General features: G+C 41.1%; 1 protein-coding gene across 2 annotated transcripts in view; it reads left to right on the forward strand.

Annotated features, from left to right (window-relative positions):
- Positions 1-2,110: 2,110 nt before the first annotated feature.
- Positions 2,111-25,041, forward strand: part of LOC117498340 (1-phosphatidylinositol 4,5-bisphosphate phosphodiesterase beta-4-like) — a 62,291-nt gene continuing 39,360 nt past the window's right edge. For both annotated transcript variants that reach the window (XM_034150370.1, XM_034150371.1), the window contains exons 1-3: positions 2,111-2,217; positions 6,387-6,432; positions 19,858-19,925. The gene's annotated coding sequence lies outside the window, so the exon portion shown is untranslated. The remainder of the gene's footprint in view (positions 2,218-6,386; positions 6,433-19,857; positions 19,926-25,041) is intronic.

Below are 25,041 nucleotides of genomic sequence, written 5' to 3' on the forward strand. Positions count from 1 at the left end.
AATGTTCAAAAGGTCTTTATTTTTCTCATACTGCCTGTGCTCTGATTGGTTAGCTGACAGGCTCTGTTGTGCGCACACCCACACACACACGCACGCACGCACGCACACACACACACACACACACACACACACACACACAGTATGCCTGCTGCCATTAGTTTGCTTCGATCAATGGTTTTTAATCCTTGACATATTTTTAAACATGTGAATAGTCAACATGTTCTTGTTGTGTTCTTTTATCACATTGTATTTTTCTTTGTAGAAGCATAATCTGTCCTCATAGCTTGCCTCTATGTGCCTTAGATTGTGTAAAATACATGTACGTATATGCGTCTGCTGCTGGTGTGTGTTTGTATTTTCCAGACAACATAAACACTTTCTCAGTCTCTGCTCCCCAGCTGAATCCCAACAGGCAACAGGAGATAAGACAAGCCAGGTCGCCCATAACAACCACTGTGACCACTCAGAGACCTCCGTGCATAACCGCAACTAGGAAGTGAGCTAATTAACCCGGAGTTCAAGACGGAAGGAGAGCGACTTTTTAATAAGATTCTCCTGGTTATATAAACAAACTCCAAGGAATATTATCACCCCGCGTCTGTCCATCTGCTGCAGGGAAGAGGAGGAGGAGGAGGAGGAGGAGGAGGAGGAGGAGGAGGAGGAGGAAGAAGAACTGCGCTTTAATGAGGTACACCAGGACAGCAGAAGAGGAGAGGACCACAGGGTGCTGCCTGAAAGGTACATTAAGCAAACACATACACACACAGACAGACATGTACATGCACAAAGACATATTATCAGATTTGATGTAGTACTTCCTGAAAGGATCTTCACTGACTACTTTCATTCATTTCATTCCTTCTCCACTTTGCCCTAAATATTCTAATGTAAACCTAATCCTGTCCTAATCCTAAACCCGAGACATAACCCAGAAGTAATGCTAACATTAAACCTCACCTAATCTATTCTGGGTCAAATGTTGATTGTTATTACAGCATTATCATTAAACCATGTCAGAAAACCCTAGAATTGTAGCTGGATGAGGAAAAGCACAGTGTTCTTTCTTTCTAGGACTAGTGTCCCAATTGTTACTAGACAATTTAGTCTTAATGAGCACAAAAGAGGAAAGAGCTTGCACATTATTTTATTATTTTTTATTGATCTTTTATGGCTCCAGAGGTAGTTTGTTTGTCAGAAAAATTAACCCAGATGAGGTCATCAGGGTTATTTTGGGTTGGCATAACAACTGCTTATTAACTAATTAGGAGTGTTGAGTTTCAAATATGCAGCATTTGACCTTGCAGGGACTGTCTATTATCTAAGAGACTTTAAGTTAAGATAGCTCTGTCTCTGCTGCATGTGTGACTTGTGAGAGAAAGATTTAATAACTTTATTCTCCATGACTAAATTGCTAGCAAGTCCACTTTATTCACATCCAATCTGCAGTTTTTAATATTTACTCTGTCCATCCTGACAATGACTCACAAAGCAAAAGTTATATTTAAATAAGAATGGGTCAAATAGGTCACAGAATATTTGTAAAAGAAATACAAAATAGAAAAAACAACTTCAACCTTAGAGCCTACTGTAACTCGAGGCTGAATGGCTGTATTTCATTGAAAGCTCTTCTGGAACATCACTACAATAAGTCTGATATTACACGACGTGATGCCATGGATAGAAATAGAATAAAGTGCAATGAAGTCAGTACTGTGCCTCAGTCAGACACAGAGTAGCGGCTAGCCTCTATGAGAAACAGAGGAGCATTACTGTGACTCTACAAAGGGAGGAGGGGGAAGCAGTGTTTGTCTTTTTATCAGCGCATGGCGGCTACAGTAGTCAGCTGTTAGGATAGCAAAAGCAGGGAGGAGCTGGCCGGGACTTGTTCTGCTGGATGACTCACTCTGTCAACCAGAGCCACACTCATTCACTCGTTTGCGCACATTCGCACACACATTAACGCGCAGACACGTTTGGCGGGGGGCGTGCTGCAGCAGTTGAAAAGGGGTTCCTAATCAAAGCGCACCAGGGCCGTTCATTCTCCACTGGAGGGCGAGTGGTACAAGAGCACCGGGACACTCCGGCGGCACGGAGACAGAGCAGACAGGCGCAGGGAGACACAGACAGGCAGCCACACACACAGAACATCCCGACCCGGACTGCAAAGCATCTTTTCTTTCCACCGTCGGATTAAACCCGTCCCCAACACCGAATCACGTAAGAAACAAACAGTCAGTTGTCTCTCATAACGAAATATATAGAGTAACCGTACTGTTATACACTGGCCATACTGTTTAGGTGCTTGACGGATGCAGGACCTTTTTTTCATTTGAACTCCATCACGCTAGCTTTCAGAGGCTCGCTGCAAGTCCTGCTCTCATCATTCAGACATCCTCTCCATGCTCGCTGTCTCTGTCACACACACAGCTGGAGACAGTAGCTGTTTTCGCTAGCTAGCTAGCCAGACGCATTCAATGGACCTTTTAGCAATTTGATATCGAATTTACTGTCGCTTTACCCGGCACTGTGGCTTCTCTTGCAGGTAAATACGATACAGCAGAGAGCCGCCGCGGCTTGGTAACTTTGTGACGGCAGGGTTATTGATGTTTCCGATGGCTGGGAGGCTAGCCAGTGCAGCTAGCTCTAGCGGGACACATCAGAAACAACCGGCCGATAACAGGCACACTGCACACTGCACAGGGGCCATAAAAGTCAACGGTCTAACCGACACAGCCTGGCTTTTATGTCTTTATAAGTGTTTGTACACTTTGGCTTGCTGCACTGTAGTATTAGCATATTATTACCTGTCAAATAATCTCGATAAAATGTTAATTAAATCTGTTTAAGTGGTGCATTCAATTCAAATACTGCTATTCCCAGTCGTGTAGGCAGCCAAGTGAATCTGTGAGCTGCAGCTGCCATACATCCTAGACAGCAAGGTGTCAATGCTTCACTGTCAGAACCAGAAAGTCCTAGTTCTTACAGAAACCTCTATTTTGTCTATTTGAAGTCTTTCTTCAATGGCATCAATCTTCAGCCAAGAAGTTATAACAATATTTTTTTTTTTCATAGTTTTCAGTGAATGCAGTCCATTTGCCTAAAGTAAATGAGTGAAAAATATGTTAGATTTTGGTGATCACACCAAGGTTATTTTTTTGGAACTTCTCATCCATTTTATTTTTATTGGTGAAGAATTCTTTGAAACTGGCACAGATGACAGGTTTCTATTTTCAAAACCTGTTTTATCACACACACCCAGAAGGTACAGTGTTATTTGTTCAGGAATAAACTATGGGTAATTCGGTTAGCTTATTTGCAGAGCAAATAGCCCATGGTGTATGATTTTGTTAAAGGTTTTGCTTGTCTTGGCAGCTTTCAAAAGGAATTGATCAATTTGTGTTGCCTTAACACGCTTGTACGGCTATTCCACCTGTTCCCAAATACATTGAGGGACGTATTTGCAAAGGAACCCTATTTCCTTCCTGTAAAAGCAGCACAGGTGTTTTCCAGTTTATCTTAATGTTGTTTGGCCACCATATCTAATCTCAACAGGCTTTTTGTCAGGGACCGCAGTGTGTGTTATTGTTTATAAATGTAAAAAATACAGAAGCTTGTCCCCCACCCTTGCCTCCAAAGTGTGTCCTCTGCTGCCCGTTAAAGATCACAACTATTATGCAAAGGAAAAACCAATTCTGCTCTGACTTATTGACATTGCTGTTTAAATGCTTCACTGGTGATTACCGAGGCAAACAGTGCCCTCCCACATACAGTACAGTAACAATCCCTTACCTGTGGCTTAAACCCGGACCCTGAAGCATTTTGATGAATAGCGCTGGCTTAAGAAGCTTAAAGGCTAACTGAGGTGTGCAGGTGTTTTTATAATTGTCTTTTTTCAGGGCAGATGACATTGTAAATGCTGTATCTTCGGTGCTCTCAGTGTTCAGTGCCTTTGATGGAATAATAACGGGCTGCAGAACAGTCAGTGCTATCCTTCTGTATGTTTATTTGGTAATAAGAGGGCTACAATTATAAGGGCCTTAATTATAATCCCTGCTATTTGTAAAAAATGGCATACTATAATCATGATTATCAAGCTATTAGTTTAGATGATTTTAAGGGAAATAGATAACTGCTAGATTTTGCAAGCTATGACTAGCACGCTTTTGAGAGTTTTCATGGCTTTTTTTAATTTTTATACCTGTGTAGAGAGAGGAAGCTAAATATTACCCTCAATCTTGCCGGTCCCAATATGTCAGTTGCATACTCTTTGGGCTTGTTTGCCATTTTGCTCTTAGCCTAATGAAATAACCTGTTCTTGTCAGGCCTCAAGTGAATAGCATGTACGTGTACTCTGTGCAATGCGGGCAGTGAGGATGAGATTGAATTTGCTGTTCAGAATTGGATAAATTGAAAGAAAATTGCTGTATCTTGTCCAACGTCTCTGTGCATTTTGCAAGACATATCTTTTTTTTTTCTTTGAGTCACAGAGAGGGGAGACACGAAACTAGATTTCGACGTTTGGATTAAATGACACTGTTATGGAGAAGGAGGAAGGTACAACAACATCCTGTTTGGCACACACATGCCAAGCCTAGCATTTATTACAGATTTAGGGTTTAAAAATGTGACTATAGTCTATAGATACAGCATGAGGCACACATTGACGAGTCTTATCTTTTCGATCTTTGTGTCTCTTAGAGTTTAAGGTTTTTATTTTTGTTTATTACACAGTTGAGCATTAGCCAGCTTCGTATTAAACTATACAAAGTTGTAGGTTTATTCTAGAGAGGTTATGCCTGCAATCCATCCCCTTACCTGCAATTTTACTGTACACCTCAACTGCTTGATTTTGTTCTGAGGGCTGGTTTGCTCTCTTGCTCGTTTCCTTATTTAAAAAACATTTAGCACTTTTTTATTCTTATAATTAGGAGGATTTGTTCTTGATTAGCTCGAGTGTCTCCAGTTTGGTAGCATGGTAGGCCTGCACCATGAATAGAATTTTTTTTTCAGAATTGCAAAATGAACTGGTGCAATATTCAAAGGAAGCACAATATTGGTTTGGCTAACTATGTGTTAAATTACCATATTGATGCAGTATTGTAGAGCTGTAGAAATATCCAAGCCTACAAAAAGTATTCTACAGACTTCACTGAAGATATTTGTTTGTTTGGTACATTTGTTTGTTTGGATCCTCTTAAAAAAAAAACAGACCATGATCATATATAAATATATATATATATATATATATATATTTTATTGGTATTGAGAATAATAATAGGAAAATTAACAATTCCTCCAATATCGTAAGTCATATTGCAAAATATCGTGCAGTTCTAGTAAGCATACTTTATTTTTCACGGGGGATTGGGTTTCGTGGCGGTTGCTCCGTTATGGAATTAAAAAACAAACAAATATAAATTAAAATACTTAAAAAAAAATTGTTTTATGGCTTAATAAATCTATCCCTTTGTTTAGATGAGGTTATCATGGATCACAGAGCAGATTCTTCTTTACAAAGCTCGACAGTCACTTGTGGATGTCTGAAGGCCTCACAGAGAGCTATATTAAAGTGGACCTATCATGCTATATTTGAATAATATAGTGTAGGACCATACCTATATAAGGCATATTTATACTTTTTTTTTTTCAAAATACCAAACAGATCATGCATTTTAGCCATGCCTCATTTCGCTCAATTTGAAAAATGTTAGCTCTGTTTTTGCAAGGGTTGATTCAGTGAGCAACAGCACCATCTAGAGGCCTGGCATATGTACTACAGCGTCTCCAGCGCTTTCGAACGGCAATGCCGTGGTTGTCTCCTCCTGATTGGTGGAGTTGGCCCAATAGCCGTAGCGCCACCGTCCTGACGTCAGGACAGTGTTCAAATCTGGATCAGTTTTTATCAGATCCGTTGCAGCCCCTTTTTTAGAGATTTAGGTATGGAGGAAAATCGAGAGGGTTGTGTTTTCTGACACTTGGTGAGTTCCCTGGAACACCGGGGACACATATTCATGTATAAAAGACGTACAAAAGTGCATTTTGCATGATAGGTCCCCTTTAATGTAGACGTCCAGACAGACACCGATTGACAGGCCTAGTGTTGCGAAGTATGTCAAAAACATGTTGAACCACAGCCCTCCCCATGTCTGCCCTATTGTTAAAGTCTGAAATCTAGGGCTGTTGTTAAGCTGTTAGTCGATATTGTGATTTACTTGATGTTTTCCTTGGCAGGGGAGCAGTGGGATGTGGTATGTGCTCGCCTCTCTGTGTGGTTCCTACTGTACAGCAGAGGTTCAGACCTCCAGCCAAATAAGTCCAGATTCAAGCCTCTGTGATTTATGAAATGTTCTCCCCTTCTTACTGTATGTCCTTTTTTGTCTCTGTAGGCCAAGACATGAGCTTCTCCCACTGAGCGTTATTGATGCTGAACTGGTGAGTTGTTGTGGTTAACTGCCTGTCACTCCAGCAAATAACAACACTTTTAAACTTGTTATGGGTTACTTTTATTCAATCCCAGTTACTGTCTCATAGCACCGCTGGCTACCATCTGTTAGCGATTTGATAAAAAAAATATGTTCCCAGAATTAAGTATAGAACAGGATACCTCTTCAATATGAGTTTTTTCTTCCGCTGCATCCGGTTCATGATTGCATATTAATTACTTTAAGGTAATATATTAAAGTGTATGCTGTACAAAACATATGTCTTCCGCCTGCCTGTAGCTCTACCTGATACATTATGTAATGATGTCTCAGTGTGTTTCTGGATACACAAAATAACAAAGGGAAACCAAAAAACAACACATATCTAGGATTTCCCTTCCATTTTATATTTTTAGCTCTCCAGCTCTTATTTTGCCTCTCGTCGCTGAGGTCTTATCAGTGAATATAGGTTGCCTTTTCCTTCAAAGTGTTCAACACTGCAAACAAGTTGCATCGAGAGCTGGAAACGACTGACACTTTATTGGATTTGTGCTGAATGATGAAAGCAAGAGGAGCAATTTTTCCCCGTATCTTTCACACAAGACTGATGTGCAGCGTTCTCCGATCCACAGCCATCACTCATTGATAAGCAGGCCGCATGGCTGCTGCTGCGGCTATACGCTCCCTAATACCAAGCTACAAACTGTAATGGGACTGAGAGGTGATTGCTCTCGATAAAATGTTGTGTATTAATAATGTAATGTGTAGTCTGTTGGCTGGGTCCAATTCATGTTCAAATGCTTTAAGCTTCACTTTTATAGGAAGAGAGAAGTTTACTCTTTCATTATCCCAAATTCTATTTGCTTCATTGCAAGTATGCTGTAAGTACTTTAATATATGACATACAACGATGAATAGAACATTCTTTAAAAATACTGTTGTAGGGAAGATATTGTTCTAAAAAAACAGAAGATGGCTTGAATCCAACAAGTGACCAACTTTCCATTTTTAAACAGTAACATGACACTATTTCTATATCAGGGAGAACATCAGTGCGATGGCAAAAATAAAGCACTTAAGAAGCTTTATAAGGGCCCTATTATGTAGTATCTAGTATTGTGCCTTTACTGTGTCCTCTTTAGATGCCTTAATGTTCAAACAGCTCTTTATTTTCCTCATACTGCCTGTGCTGCAGCACCTCTTTTCACCCTCTGTCTGAAACCAGAGCCCAGTCTGCTCTGATTGGTTAGCTGGCTGGCTCTGTTGTGCTTGGTCAACCACTTGGAGATGACCCGCCCCTTAGCCTATCACATACAATGTGTTGGAGAACTAGCCAATAGAAGCGTGGGTAATACATAGCGTTGTCACTGTGTTACAGAAGCAAACAAAAGAGTTGAATCGAAACGTTTCAGGTAGTGTGTGTATGTTGGAGAGAAACTCCCTCTGGAAGGAACATTGGGATTTAAGCCTTTGCAAATATATATATAAATACACCTATATATAAAACAAAGCAGTGTGTAGAGACAGATTTCACACATTGTCGTAAATACAGTATTCATCTGAGATTATCCTGCTGAAGAGCACGGTTATTTCCTTGCTACTTCCATAGATACATGGCCACATAGATAACTCAACAGCTCTTTAAGAAAAATCCAGTAGTATTTATGCCTATCAACAGTTAAATTCATTGTAGGCAATATCATAAGTTATTCCCCTAATATATTTTTAGTACAACGTCTTTCTCTTCTCTCCGTAATTGTATTTATTTGTGCTTATTTTTGTCTTTCACTGCCTTCTCTTAATTCCCACATTCCACAGGACACGTAGCTCACATCTGTTTGTAAATATCAGATATTTGTATGCCTTTCCACATTAATAGGTCATTGGTCATGACGAGCCTTTGATCATCGGCTCTTCTCCCTTTGGGATTTGTAAAACATTATATAACTTGGCACAGTTTTGTAGTGGTTCTAGGCCTAGGACCAATTCAGTACAAGAGGCAGTGACCGTAACACTTGCTTGCTATTTTCCATGTGGTCCTAATGTGGCTGCATGTTACTGTAGCAAAGATATGACCAACGGAAACAGAGTTCCCCTCTTCGTAGTCTATAGAGAACCGCAGTGACGCGTCCTAAAACCCGGAAGTAAATTTCTTCCGGTTCTGTCTCTTAAATGTGTGTCAACCACAGACCTTATTTCAAGCTATTTTCCAAAATCCTATGGAGAAATTGCATTGCATTTTTGTCGAAGGAACCGGAAGAAGTTTACTTCCGGGTTTTAGGACGCGTCACTGCGGTTCTCTATGAGGGATAACATGGCTCGCAACAGACACGGTTCATGTTTCTGAGCCTTTTGGTCACGGTTCCGTTTATCCCGACATGTATGTGGTACATAAATACTTAAGAACAGCAGGCTCATCCAGTTATAGATTCAATGGTACCACAAAGGAATCACCTTAATCAGATTTTCAAACGATGAAAACATTTGCTATTACTGGCAGCAGCAGTCATGCATGAACCCTGCCAGTAACAGCAGCAGAGTCAACATACCGACATTATTTCCTGTTGCGACTGTTTGCATGGATCCAGCACCCTGAAACACTGTCCTAACCTCAGCGGCAGTTTCAGACCTTGACATTCATTGAAAAGATAGAAGTGACAGTCACTCGAGGCAGCATCCAGGCAGAGGAGGTGTCCCTTTCAAAGGAACTGCGTCTTTACATGCATTGCAATGTTATTGAACCTTCGAAAATGGAAAAACCAGAGCACTTTCATGTTCATTTAAATGTGCGGAACAGCTTGTTTTAAAATATAAAAAGTCAGAGGAAGAAGGGAAAGTTTTGAAACATTGTACCATTTCTGATTTGGGTTTTGGAACAATCCAAGATTCCAAACTTCAAAATGTCTCCCTACGCCTTAGTAACTCTAGTGGGTCTGATCTAGGCGTAGCTTAATGTTTTGTAGTCAACAAATAAATTAATCGTTATGCATTATACTTGAAACCCTTAATCATTGTGGATGCAAAGTATCAAACTTATTTTAATTCAACCACCCCTCTATCATTATCGGCTTCAAATAAAACACAGCTGATCCTAACCTGACCTCAACCCTAACCGCTCCAGATGATGTAGTATTCATTTGACTGTGTTTGCTGCTTAAAGAAAGAGAGAGATCAGTGATGAGAGAGTGTCTTCACAGCAAGGGTAAGTGTGGCTGTAGGGGAACTATAATGACGGGATATTCTCTCCAGACTCTGAGCCAGCAGAGAGATGGAGGGAAAGAGAGGTGGAGAGCAAAAAGCAAAGCAGACAGAAAGAGAGAGAGCCGCTTACTTTCACACCAACAGATGGTATCCGCCATCACCAAGTCAATATTTACAGTTTTCTAACAAAACATTGGCAGCATTAGTTGGGGTGATTCAGTAGCAGGCAGCAGGAGAGAGTCCTGGTTTGTGTGAAAGACTCTTGGAAGAGTAAAAGCAACACTTCAGTGGTAATAATTGTTGCGTGTGGCTCTCAAAATACATCGCAGAGAGCTTTCAGCCACCCCTACACTCTTGGTTTCTTCTCCTTCTCCTTTTTTAAATGCACACACACTCGCAGTGTGCACACTCGCTTTACCCATGGCTCAATCCACTGTGGGGATACAAGTGAACGCAATTTGCACTTCCAATTAAACTGTCGACCTCTGCTCCAGAATGCAAAACTTGATTTTGTAACATCCTCTCCTGGATAGCTATTATTACCCAGTCAGCCCAGTAATGGATGGAATAAGGGCTGCACGATACACTGAAGATCATTGAAGTCAGCAAAAATATTTAGTATATTTATTACACTCGAAGTATTTATTTAGAGAAACTAAGAAACCTTCAGAGACACTTAACTATTCATTTCTTTTTGTGTCTTCTAATTATTGAGTTATTTGACTGTATGGCCTAAAGAGAACACATTTTAAACCTATTCTGATAAAAATATATATTTGACTTGGAGCAGGTGGTAGGTTTGGCTCCAAAAAGAGTTAAAATAATCTGAAAATCAATGCTGTTTTAAGCCATACTTATAAAACCAATAAGCTACAAATGTGTCAAAATCGAAAAATATATCAACAACTGCCACTTGTTAAAATGGGTTCAGCTTATTCACATTAAGATAGAGCAGCATGAGAACAAATCATAGCTGAATATATTAGGCTAGTGTTAGCCTAAAGCATGCTGCTGTGCCTCTAACACATGACTCACTGATCAGATCAGATGACTACTGTAGATAAACAACAGGAATTTGACTTCTCTTTTTTTACAGCGCTGCTCTTATCCATTCCAGAGAAAGATGATGCGTGTGTTGTATGTGCATTAAGACCATCTTTAACCAGATAACATGTCAACACAATGATGTAACATTTAGCAGCTGATCTTATCCCTTATCCTGCTCAGTTTAGTTGAAATTCAGAGTACAGAGCACGGGCCAATTGAATATATTTTATTATTGACTTGCATAATCTATGAGAGAATGCTTATGCTAATATGCCAGAGTGGAACACTATAACGTTTTTAATATGGGCCTAATTTACGTCTTTATTTGTCTTGTGTTTTGAAAGACTTAAAGGTAGGGTAAGTAAGAATGGAGAAACCAGCTTGAGTGCGCTAGAATTTGAAAGTACACAACCGGAAAAAATCTGCCCCTTCCTTCAGACTTCCTTACAGAGCCCCTCCTCCAACACACACGAACGCGCACATGACCAATGAGGGCACAAGATAAGTTTGTGCACAGATGGAAAGCTGACAGGCCATCCAGTTATTTTAGCCGGGCCGGTTCAGATGATTGGTCGTGCTTTTTACAGCGCCACGGCTTCCACAGGTGACATTTGTTTATGTATTTATTGTCAAAGCATTTAATATATTCATTGCTATCGGGATGTTAAGAGCATTCCATGGAATATAACAACAAGTGTTTCTGAAATAAATTACATACCCCACCTTTAAGTGGCTTTTAATAGCATTTATTGTTGACAATTTTTCGGGTGTACAACTCATTGAATAGAAAATGCTCCCTGAACTCTAGGAGTCAGGCAAACAAACAATTTTGAGGCAGAGTATAAACACAGAGTATAAAAGAAAAACAGTTCCCTCTCAGGGATTTCCGACCAGCGCCAGATATTTGTCAAGCGCCTGCAGACATTTTTCATGAGACACTTCTCGCATGTCATTTAAACAAACGTCAGGGCTTAGCACATGAATCCATTAGAGGGCTATCATAACAAACTGTGGAAGTAATGTAAAGTTTATAAAAGTGTCCCAATCAAAGCACATCATAAGAGGATTGTTGTAAATCTTATTTGGCAAGTGCTGGAAGACATTTCTTATGGAAAATGACACATTTGACAGTTATACCACAAGAGATAGAACAGGAAATTATATCTACTGTATATATCACATATTATATATACAGTTTTTCCGAGCTGCACTTTCTTAATCCTGAAGGCAATTACTCAGTGGAATCCTCTCTAGCTGCCTTCATTGTCTCCGTACACCATTAGCAAGTGAGTCACGTCTGGTACAAAGCAGCTGAGATAAGGAACAGGTAATAATGCCTAAAATAAATATGAAGGAAAGGTGTAAAGTGGCCAGGCAACAAAGAGGAGGTTGATCAATTTACAACAAAGTGTATTAGTCTTGGGTCTCAACTCATTATGTTGTGTATGCAACCCCTGCTGATGGGGATCATTTATACAAGTTGGCAAAGATGGATTCATTGAGGAGAAGTACAATTGTATGACTGTTGTTTTTTTTTTATGCCTTGAAATAAAGCCCCTCTCAGACATGCACTTCATTAAAGGGGACCTATCATGCAAAATGCACTTTTGTACGTCTTTTATACATGAATATGTGTCCCCGGTGTTCCAGGGAACTCACCAAGTGTCAGAAAACACAACCCTCTCTATTTTCCTCCATACCCAAATCTCTAAAAAAGGGGCTGCAACGGATCTGATAAAAACTGATCCAGATTTGAACACTGTCCTGACGTCAGGACGGTGGCGCTACGGCTATTGGGCCAACTCCACCAATCAGGAGGAGACAGCCACGGCCATTGCCGTTCGAAAGCGCTGGAGACGCTGTAGTACATATGCCAGGCCTGTAAGTGGCGCTGTAGTCTGCCACAAAAGCAGCGAAGAAGACTTGGTTACCATGGTTACCCTTCTGTTTATTCTCCGCTGTGGCTTTCTTTCTCCCTCCCCGAGGCAAGCGTTTGCTCCCGCTGCAATGCAATCCCTCCCCGTCGAGGCAAGCACTGTAATTCTCTCCGGTTAGTCCACCAGCAGATGACAAACACCCACCTCTCCGCCTCTTCCAAGGAACGAGGGGACCGTGCGGCAGAGTTTTAGTTTCAGTTTGTTTCGCCGGTCAAGATGTCCGTTAAAGTTTAAATCTTCCGGACAAAATTAGAAAAGTGCCGGTCAAAGGTCTTCTTTGTTATTTATTGAGCTTTAAAACAAATGAATAACGACTCTATATAATAAAACACGGAGGACGGAGATCTATTTTTCTCCCCCTCTTCTGACAGCCCAGCAGCTGATCAGAGCACGTCTCCCCTCTCCTGCAGGGGGGCGTGGTCAGCAGAATCAGACCCGTAGACAGCAAACAGCACATAGAGCGAAATGAGGCATGGCTAAAATGCATGATCTGTTTGGTATTTTGAAAACAGAAACGTATAAATATACCTTGTAGGTATGGCCCTACAATATATCATTTAAATATAGCATGATAGGTTTCCTTTAAGTAAAAGCACTGTTTTCTTATATGACCAGGTTTCTGCAGAAGTCAAGACGGCAAAAGGTCAAGTCTTAAATCAGTTTTTATTGAATCTTTTCAATGAATATTCAACACTTCACTCGTCCTGGTAGATTTTGTCCCAGAATTCTGGGGGCAGCAAACTCTCTTTGAGCAGCTGTTGGTCAGATATTCAACAGATAAAAAGCTTACATGCCTCATTTTCTTTGAAGCATTTGTGTGTAGGATTTATAGAACCGCCTCCAAAATGGCAGACTCGCTAACAATACAAAATCACACTAGAAAGAAGCTTTTAAAGAATCTATTTGAATGGCTATTTCCTAAAAACAATGCCAACCATAAATGGTATCAAAGAATTGCTTGCTTTTAATGAAAATCTTTCTGGCTCAAATATAAAGTATATGACAGTCGAAAACTAATGTCAGCTTTTGAAAGCACAGGACACCTTTTTCTGTCTCTGTCGCCATTTTCCAAACCCCCACTAGACTCTGTCAGTCCCACCCTCCCTGTCATGTACCAGATTCCATAGTGTGAAATGACAGCATCATATGAATAACGTGGTACAGTGATGATGTTTTTTGGGTAGGCCAACCGGGATGTTAGCATTGCAATGTTTTACTTGATTGAAAGCAATGGGATTTTTCCATTGGATTTGGAATAATAAAGAAAACAAGATGGTAAACACATGTTTTTGATACTGACTCGTTTTGTTTGGCAAGATAATGCCTACATATAAACACCACTTTTATCATAGTTGATGTGCAATGCAATTAGCAGAAGTTAAAAGCTAACGTAATGCTGTGAAGGAACTTCACGACAGTCCCATGACTCACTACAACTACGCTGAAAGTGACTCCTGTTTGGCGTGATGATGTTTAGTTTCGTTTAGCTACTTCTTAGCAACTGTTGTTTTAAAGACATATAAAGACTTCTATGTCGTTGAACAAAATGTGAAAATCTCGTGAGCTTGTTTTAACCCCTGACCTTGTCTAGGGAATCCAAAAACATTGACTTTAAGACAAGGGAGCCCATAAGTGCTAAAATGCTAACTCATCTCCAGGTTTAGAACTCATTCCTGCACCACTCTCTTGATAGTGTCATATTTCAGTAGTCATAATGCAATATTAGTATTAATATATATATATTACACATTACATGTCTGAAAAGGGCTATAGTAACTCTGAAGTCTTCATCATACCGTGTTCCAGGACATCCAGCGCACATTTAGCTCTATAATGGCTGTCAGTGTTGGCTGAGGTCAAGTGGTTTTCTTCCCGTTGGTAATAAAGGACATGGAAAGTGCTAGATCCCGGACTCCACCAATGCTAATGTAATATAATAAACCAATTAGCCAGCACATTGTTTGACGGGAAGAAGTGCTCTCCCAGTGTATGTGGTCTTCATTTTGTCCTTCTTAAAGACAGTCGTCAATCTTTCTGCCACCGAAAAGAGTGACATTTTCTCTGTTTTCACTCTCTGACTCACTGAGTAGAAATACTCCCTCTCACTTTTTCTCTCTGCCTGGATTGTATTCTCTCTGGCTGCCTCTCTTTGGCCCTCAGGGATTCTCCTCCTGACAGCATCACAGAGAATAGAAAGAAATGAAAAGTCAAAGTGTATTTGATATGTCTTGGTGCGTGTGCAGTTCTCTCTCTCTCTCTCTCTCTCTCTCTCTCTCTCTCTCTCTCTCTCTCTCTCTCTCTCTCTCTCTCTCTCTCTCTCTCTCTCTCTCTCTCTCTGTATTACTGTATTGCTCTCCTCCATCATTCTCTGCTTCTCTCAGGACAGTTTTCCTTTTGTTTTTACATACCTATCTCTCAGTATTTTACTGAGGCTTGTTGCATCGTTTCATTCAATCCTTTCAAGCTGGTGCTGGTCTTTTGGTTGGTTTCTCGTTTTCTTTTTGTATCTTTACGATTCAGTCTTTGATGTTGATGAATGTTCATATTAATTGAATATTAAAAATAGCTAAACGTTTTTATATTTGAAGAGCTTTCTATAAGTCAGCAGTTCACTGCAGAAAATGGGACCAGCTGCAGAATTACATTATGCAATATTTCTACAAAATAGGGCGCATAGTCTATGTATTCAACCAATGTCATGCCAAGTAAAGAAAAGGTTTGAAAAAACCAAGCTGATTACCACAAGATAGCGACAGACACAGAATATCACTGTACTGTTTCACGCATGCAACACTTTTATTTTAAAAGTAAGTTGACATTTTGCAACTTCATTTCTTGCTAAAAGTTGCATGAGAGAACACCTTCCTGAAGGCTCTTGGCAATTTGACATTGTTGACAAGACATTATATAACTCATCGTCTACCAGAGCATGTTGTTTTTACATATGTGTTTGTTTGAGGATCAAACGACACATATTGTGGTAATTAGTGTGTTTTTGAGGATATAGGAGGTTACATTTTTTCATTTTGCAGAGAGTGAGCTATATAGCTGTTTCAGTCTTTATGCTATGTTATGATAACTGGCTGATTGTGGCTGCTTCTTATGAAACATAATGACACCAGAGGGGTCTAAATGTTCTCATCTTCAGTCAAATTCAGTGATAATGTTGGTTTTCCATCACATAATCATGCTTTTAATGAAGATATGGTGTAAGAATCAACCTCCCAATGTTTGGAACTCACCCTTCATATCTCTGGCCACAGAATCAGCACTATCCAATCTGGTGTATCTACCTGACCCTCTCAGAAACCCACTGCCCTACGGGACACCTGCACGGTATAAAAGAAAGCCGGGTCTTTCAGAGTGGTGGGAGAATTGGTGTTTCATGTCCCCTCCACAGTGACTCTGAAAAGAGCAATATAGAAGATTAAGATGACATCAGGGTTGGCATGAGAGTTATCCTCTTAATACCCTGACAGGTGCTGTTCATGGCGGCAAAGCAGCCCACAGTGAGTCCTGTAGAGAGCTGCATGTCAGACCACGGGCCGGGTCGATACCCTGAGGCGGGGACATATGCGTTTAGCTCTTGATCCACCCAGTCACTTCTGGACTGGCTTATAAAAGGGATAGCTGTAACCCTTCCATGTATCAGTTATTTACTTAAAGGTCCCCTATTATACTCTTTTTGATCAATATATTATAGGTCTCAGACATATACAAAACATGTCTCTGAAGTGTTTGGCTCGAAATACCAAACAGATCATGCATTGTAGCATCCCATAAACCCCTCTGTTTCAGCCCCGTTTCAAAAGTGCTGATTCTGGGTCTGTTACTTTAGATGAAAATAAGGAACCACTCCCCACGCCCCTCTGAGAGATATTTGGTTAAAAAGAACACAATGGTGCTCTAGGAAGAGATTCAGGTGATAAGGTGGGGGGGGGGGTTACCTTGGTTGGTGATTGGCTAATGGTTGCAAAAGCCAAAAAATCGTACATTTCCAGACAGGTTTTTCACAAAAGCACAAAAAGAGAGCAAATCTTTTTTCCTGAACATTTCAGAATCTCTTAACGCAGAGGGGAAACATATTTATGTATAAAAGACATGAAAAGTGGATTTTGCATAATAGGTGACCTTTAAATATATCACATGAAGATAAACCGTATGCAACTTAATTTTAAATGACACTACTCTAGGTGTTACAAGCAGGCTCGCTCTCGAATGCGTGTGTAAAAGTAAAAATGCGTGTTATTTTTAAACATGGCTATTCTAGGTAACGTGGATAATGTCACTTCCCCTGCCATAAGCCCAGCGTGTGATACCTGAGGGTGGGTGTGTGTGTGTGTGGTGTGTGTGTGTGTGTGTGTGTGTGTGTGTGTGTGTGTGTGTGTGTGTGTGTGTGTGTGTGTGTGTGTGTGTGTGTGTGTGTGTGTGTGTGTGTGTGTGTGTGTGTGTGTGTGTGTGTGTGTGTGTAGTGTGTGTGTGTGTGTGTGTGTGTGTGTGTGTGTGTGTGTGTGTGTGTGTGTGTGTGTGTGTGTGTGTGTGTGTGTGTGTGTGTGTGTGTGTGTGTGTGTGTGTGTGTGTGTGTGTGTGTGTGTGTGTGTGTGTGTGTGTGTGTGTGTGTGTGTGTGTGTGTGTGTGTGTGTGTGTGTGTGTGTGTGTGTGTGTGTGTGGTTGTGTTAACAGTGCTGTCCTTTTAATCAGCCCCCCTGTGTGTTCCCCCTGTAGAGCTGTCATTGGTTGAGTGATGATGTTGGAGCTGCCACTGTTCATAACATTTAAATCTGCCAGGCAGGGGTGAGATTACCAGCCCTCACCTGTTGCCCTAATCAAAGGAATTATTACTGCCCCGCTGGATGTTACTAAGAATAGCACAACCTCTAAAAATACACACATTCTCTAAACACACACACACAAAGTGAAAGGGTAGAGAGAGAGAGAGCCTATCAGGTAGCAAAGTACATCATTCTTTGTTTGATTTTGTGTATCCATAATTGGACTATCCAGGAAGTGGTGTTTTCTGGGAGTTTCCATGGTTGCTCAGCGCTCTTGTTTGCTTGGTTTTATTTATTATAGTTTATTGGGAAGCTGTTTTTATCAGCCTTATGTCAGTACTCTGTATTTGAATGTTTAGTCAGTTTGCTAGCTGGATTAGTCGACAGTTGATGGATTGGCTATCTGTTATCTGTTTTTTTATTATAGCTGTCTGTGTGCTTCTCTTTTCTGAACCCTACTTCTGTGTTCTCACCAAAATATTCAGCGAAACATAAATCCTGGTCTCGTGTGACACGGCTTCCCTTTTTTGGTGCAAAGTGTATACCCACTGATCCTCTCCCTGCCTGAAGAGGCCTGTGAACAGCACTCGGCCCGTGAGGCCACTTGACCTCTGGAATATTTGATCCACATAAGCTGCCACTGGGAGAGAGGCCCATCCACATGAAGAGGAGAGGAGAGAGGGAATGGGAGAGAAAGATGGAGGGAAAAAATATGGAAAGAGTTGACTCAAAGGACAGGATGGATGGGTTAATAATGAGCAGATCAATGGGAGATGACCTGTTGCAAAAATATTAACACCTTGAATCGGTTCCTGATTACTCCATTGATTTTTTTGCATTTAATTCCCTCGTGAAGGAAATACTTTTAGGTGAAAAAAAATCTTTATATGCGGTTTTATGCAGCTCAATCATGCCATAATAATGGAAGAGCAGCAAGACACCTCATCCAAGATGAGGTGCCTTGCTGCTCTTCCATTCAAAGGGGGCTGAGCGGCATGTTTTGTTCAATTTACACCATTGTTAGTTGATAACACAAATCTGTTGAACCCTTCAAAAATAATATGTGCCCATTGGACCAATGCTGTCTCTCAGAGATGAAAATGGTTGCTTTGTGTTGACCGTTAAAAGATATAATGCCATAAGGTAACTAAAGCAGTATACAGTGTACTATTGCGAACTTTGCTATTATGTGCAATCTGAAAAAGAACATCTTTGTTTTGTCAGTATGTCCTTTCAGTACCTAGCCTCAATAATACATGTTTGTTTAGCATGGTACTGTATGTCCTTGGTGCACATTATGTAAAGGACAGCCTTGAAGTCTTCTTCATTATGGGTTTACACGTGATTCAGATAGTAACAGAGATGGTTCTAATAGGAAAGTCCCATCCTCCAGGAAATGGCTACTCAGAAAGTAATAAGCAGAGGGCTTGTGTAAATTATAACATAACAATGAAAGTGATTGTTTCCAGGATAACAACATACAGTCATTTGGTAATTATGACAACATTAAATTCCATATAATAACATCTTGAATGATAAAGGTTACATCCTTTACAAAAATGTTATAGAAAAGACATACTGGATGATAAGCCTTCTGCAAACGGAGCAAAGGGGTCACTCACAGGACACATTTTGTTTTACTAAGCTTACAAAAATCAACATTAATAAACTAGGGTAATCCCAGATGTTAATACAATCTGCAGAACAGCAACTTTACCGCACTTGAAAGCTATCCTGCCGTGTCTTCGCTTATCTGGCTAAGTTTATCTTGCAAAGTGACTGTGTAAAGAAACCATTACCGTGCGCCACAGTTCCTGTCCTCCTCTGGGCAGAGCAAGATGGAGCTGTGATGAAGAGGTGACGAAGGACACCGGCAGAGTCTAAGTACAGGAAATGTTCAGGAATTTGTCTTGTCCCTAGTGCGGACATACTGTAAGGATAAAAAATGGCTTGCCAAGTGGCGGATTATCCTCTTTTCCATCTATAGCTGTGTTCATTTTTCACTCCTTCTCTCTGTCTTTCTTTCATCCCTATTATGTACTTTACATTTAAAGCTTTTAGTAAACCATCCTCCTGCTCAGTGACATACCGACCACTCACCAGCCACAGCAGAGCAGATGTGGAGGTGGTGTCAGTTCATTCTAATTTCCCAGCTCATATCTGCCAATCTTTCTGACGAAAGCAGCCTTTTCTTGAGGGAAGCAGTTTCCCATTACAGGTTTATTAAGCAGAAGCCAGAGGACTGATTACAAATCTGAACAAGCGAAGTAGAATGAGGCCCACCAGGGAGGGCGAATGATTGCACCACAGTGTGTGTTGTGCATGTGTATGTTTTAACAGGGTTGTTTGTGTCGGTGTCTCCCCTGAAGGCATCACAAGCATCTGTAATATAACTGTAAGTGCAAGTCCAAGATGATGCTTAAATAACAAAGTCTCCTTTCTCCCCTTTTCCTTCTATTTATCTCTTGTTTTCTTTAGAGTGGTCCAGTGCTGTCCTCCGGTGTTTCCCCTCCCCTTCAATTTTCTGTCCCTGTGTCTGTCACCTGGTAAGTTCACCGTTCACACTTACCTCCCACATATATATATATACAGTTTAGAGGCTTTCAGTGTGTTTCATCCTTTACATAATCAGCCCCTCTGGCCTGCCTTGAGCTGCAAAATTGCTGTCACCTTTATAAAACAGAGCATCATTCACTGGTAATGTACACGGAGAGGCATTGTGCCAAGTCGGCAGGGTTTATAGCACATGATAGGCATACATACAGCTGATGAGTATACTGATTATTAATGGGTTGGAGTCAACTGCAACCAACTGTGGTAGGTTTCCCAAGCATAATTAAAGTTTTAACTGTGATATGTCCGATCTTTGGGGTAATAATCACCTTTATATTTATGTATGCTTACTTAAACAGGATGTCTCCTTTTGCTATTTCTGAATGACAACTGTGTTGTGCAGAATCTGAATGCGGGAACAGACTAGCATTGATTACATGAAGTCATCTTCTGTATTCACGTGCCACTCAGAATCCAGTTTATTGCCAAGCTTTGACCACCATAATTTGTCCATGGTCAAAGGATTATACCTCCTAATATTAAGCGGACAATTCAGCAAGTGCTTTTTGCACGTACCCAGGAAGCCTAAACACAAGCCAGCTCTAATGTTTAAGGCCCAGCTATCTGTTATCACCAATTACAGGGCTTGTTTACTAGAATGCAGGGGCCGGGTTTTTAATGATGGGGGTAGAAAGTCTCTGTTTAGATATGTATGTTCTCTGGTTAGGCCTAAGGGGTGGTCCCTGTGTTTGTGTCTATAAATACACACTGGGATCCCGTTCAGTGGCTGAAACTCTCCAGTTTGTGTGTATGGTCCGTGTGTGTTTATGACACCGCTGCAGCCAGGCGAGCCTGAGGCTATTACTGGCCAGCCGGGTTGCTATGGAGACCAGTGGTGTCAGAGAAGAGCAACATCTGTGGGGTTGTTAGTCGAGACAGGTTTTCCTCTTACTGTCTTTCCTCTTTTTTCACCCATCAGTCCTGTAGTCTAAAAACTCTCTGCCTGGGAACGCTGAGCAGAATTATGAACATGTTCCAGTGTCGCATCATTAGTGTTTTCAAACATTGGTAAACATGGCCCTTGAGAGTGGAACTGATTTTTAAGAGCGGTAATTTCTTGGCTAATAGTTGAGCTGCCTACGCTTAATCAGGCTCACAGTGGGCCCTCAGGCTGTGTCAGTCAGCGGGGACCCACTCGGAGACTCTTCACCAGTGGAAAGCACACATTCTGGGGAAGCATTTAACCTCCTGCCCCCTTCCTGCTCCTTCCTGCTCCCTCTCTCCAAAGCTCCCCTCTCTATATGGACATGTTCTATTTCCACAGCGCCTTTCTCCTGGCTGCCTTATCAGTAGCTCAGCAGGGCATACATTCTTATTTAATAGGTACTTATTTGGGCAATAGTTTGCAAATTCAGCAACCCCTCCTCCCTCCACTGTCCTCATCCTGCCCACTTCCCCTTGTCTCAAACACTCCATCATATTGGTATTACTCATTTTTAGTTGTTCTGTCTTTTCTGGGTTCCCCCGTGTCCCCCTCTGGGATTGCAACTTTAAGGAGAATGTGCGAAAACGGCTGCATCTTTGGCTAGAATTTCAGACTTCCAAAATGGAGTTTGTATTATTGAGTATCCATTCGTTTGGAACATGTTAATCCCCTTTAGGTACAGTGTCTTACCCTGTGGTGCAATTGTGCAGTAGCCAGAGCAGACCGTGAACTCTAAGTGCATTGGAGTTCATCTGAGGAGAATTTAATCTTTTGCAAATGAAACGCAGAGGCTTCTCACATAGGTCAACCGGAATATGTTGTATGTGTATCTGCAGTATTTCTGACCATGTTTGGGTAAAAACCTGGCCCCATAGAGCCCTCAGCAGGGTATATGTAGCTGGGCAAACCAAACCTTCGACCTCCTAATCTGGTCTGAAGTAGACGGTCACACACAGCACAGTGCAGCACAGGGTCTGTGATGTAACAGTCATTTGGGGATAATTTAGTATTTTCACTCTGCAGGCCTCGCGCTGCAAAGGCCAGTTACCTAACGTCCATGCCTACATTAACAGGCTTTCACAGGTTGCCCTGCACCTACATTCCTCACCTCCAAGTGAAACATCAATCTATTTACTGTATGCCGAGATTAGATTAAGCCTTGGGTTAGATACTTGCTGTGTCCTCTCATACCTCCAGGATTATAACATGACAGTCAAAGATACAGTGAATATGTAAACTACTCTATCTGCAAAGAACCTCATTTTGTGTTCGGAAAAGAATGTTACTTCCTGAGCCAGGGCTTTTGACATAATAAGTTAAAGAAAGGAAATATGTCACATCCACATCACTCAAAATATTGTACCCATGGTATGTCCAACACTTGCTAGACTTTTGAGTCTTTCTAATACCACTGTTCCGGTGGGATGTTTCTATTATTAACCAGACACGGATACCGTCTCCTCACAAGCTCCTCATGAAAAATAGTCTTTTCCATGTTCCATTTGCTGGCTTCAGTTTCACATATCCATCACTGAGCATAGACTGAGGATTTCTAGTTATATTTATATTTATATTTTTTCTATAGAATAGAAGTCCCCATAGCTTTGCATAAATGATACAGTTCATTATCTTCCTAGAAAGGTAAGTTTGTTCTGTTCCCATCTTTCCAAATAACTTGATTTCTTTTTGCACCCATTATACTTGCAAATATAAGTTCCCGGGTTAAGTGCCTCTACCTCATTACATTCAGGGAACTCCCTCACTAAGTGCCTTTTTAAACAGACACACAATCACACATGCGTGCACACACAGTTAAACACGCAGTGCTCTAAATACTTCTGATTAAGATGCTGATAACCCGGGGACAGCCCTTACCCCTCTCTCACCTCCTTCTCTCGTGTTCCCTCCAAGGGGCCTCAGTATTCCCTATACACACACACACACACACACACACACACACACACACACACACACACACACACACACACACACACACACACACACACACACACACACACACACACACACACACACACACACACACACACACACACACACACACACAAACGTCCACATTTGGCCGAGGCTTCAGGGCATCATTTATTAGGTGGCTACTCGGTCCATTAGGCCATGTGTTAAATTCTTTGTGTAACTCAATTTGGCAGAGGGTGAACTTGGATGACTATATATAGAACTCTTTGAGCATGTGTGTCCCAGTATGGGTGTGTTTTTATGATCTCATTTACATCTTCATCTGTGGATCAGTAGGAGTGACTCTGCAAACTGACCCAACAAAGGTCCAGTGTTTGAAAGTGAGGGAGATCCTACTGCTGCATTCTAACGCAGGGAGAGTCTTATTGACGTCCATGCTGTATGGTTGATATTTTTGTGGCAAGTGCTCGCATGTGGACATGTGTTCTGATCGAGCCCAGCACTGAAGTCAGTGTGTGTGACTGAAAGGCAGCCAGGTTCCAGTATCCCAGGCTCGAGTTAATTATGTAACCCGTGAGTGAGCAGGGTGATCTCCACTATAAAAGGCAAAGAAGAGGGTAGGAGAGTCATTTGGCTTGGAAAAATACATTCTTCCCTTCAACAGCGTAATACTTCCTCTTCCACAGTCCCAGAGAAACAAATAGTGATTTTAGGTTTTTGTTCATACAATACAAAACAAACCTTCCATCAGCCATCGGGCCACCAAAAATGTTTTTTCGTAGCTGTCAAATATTTTATATCAGTGTGTAATCAAAAAAGAAAAGAGTGCAGTGTTAAAGTTTCAAAAAGTATTCATCAAATGTTAGACATAATTGACACAAGAGTAAAAGTAGATATCTGATTCTCCAGAAAATGCAAATAAAAATGTGACCTTTGAAGATATATAACACACCCAATAGGGTCATTTAAGACCATTTTAATTGAAATAATTGGTATATCAACCTTTAAAATCAGTTGTTATGACCAATGATTTTCCACTTTCATTTTAAGAAGAGGATTATGGAGGGTGGTACTGAGCTGGAATCCATGTAATAGTACGGTCACTGATCACTACTTATCTACCTGCAATTTTCTCATAATCCATTGTGTGAGTTTGTGGATTGTGTGTGATATCCCCCGGTGCTCACTTGTTGTTTGCTCTAGTTTGACACCTTGCACCTGAGAGCTGCCACGTACACTGATATCATCTACCATTAGCAATTTCCAGCTCCACTGAAGCATCTTTAGAACTCAAGTTGTTTCCTGCTTCCCAAAAGCATCTCAAAAGTTTATTTCCTACAGAAACGTAATGGGTCCTAACAGTTCTTATCTTCACGATGAGTCATTTGGAAAGAAAACTGTCATGCAGAGACCTCTTCATTGTGAACAAGTCTCTCCTCGGATAGTTTACAATAAAAACTAAGTTAAAGGAAGGCCACCGTGTCTTACAGGAGTCGTAGAAGCAAGAAAAAGCAATTGCTTTTGCCTTTGAATGCCCCACTACACAACATGGAATATTAAAATGTGCAATCTTCTAACAACCCTACCCTATTCCTCTGACCTGCAGTCTGACCTGCAGTCTGACCTGCAGTCTGACCTGCAGTCTGACACTATTCTATTGTGTTAGACTGCAGCAGTGGCTCAGTCTGTAGGGACTTGGTCTTGGAACCGAAGGGTCGCCGGTTCACGTCCCAATCGGACCAAAACAAAAAAGATGGAGTGAGCTGGTAGCTGGAGAGGTGCCAGTTCACCTCCAAGGCCACTGCCGAGCTGGTATACTAATATACAAATACTCTGTACTTATTACAGTCTGCGTCTGGTTTAAAAAAAATGTTGTTGTTGGTGTTTAACCTCGAAACTGCTCCCTTGGCGCCGGGTACCTGGCAGCCTCTCTGCTCTGCCACCTCTCCTATCGGCATGTGTGTGTGTGCATGTATATCCTCTGTGTTTGTGCATGTATATCCTCCCCTATGTGTGTAAACACAACAGAGTGGGAAAATAAATTTCCCTGTAAGGGATTAATAAAGTATATCTTCTTCTTCTTGTAAATGAAAGATGTATTCCATGGGCTAAGAGGGCTAACAAAGACAACCTTTAACAAACATTGACAAACACATGGACACAAACAGGCCTGAATGTGGAGACGCATGCAA

The sequence above is a fragment of the Trematomus bernacchii genome, unplaced genomic scaffold (assembly GCF_902827165.1).
Source record: "Trematomus bernacchii unplaced genomic scaffold, fTreBer1.1, whole genome shotgun sequence".
Taxonomy (NCBI): domain Eukaryota; kingdom Metazoa; phylum Chordata; class Actinopteri; order Perciformes; family Nototheniidae; genus Trematomus; species Trematomus bernacchii.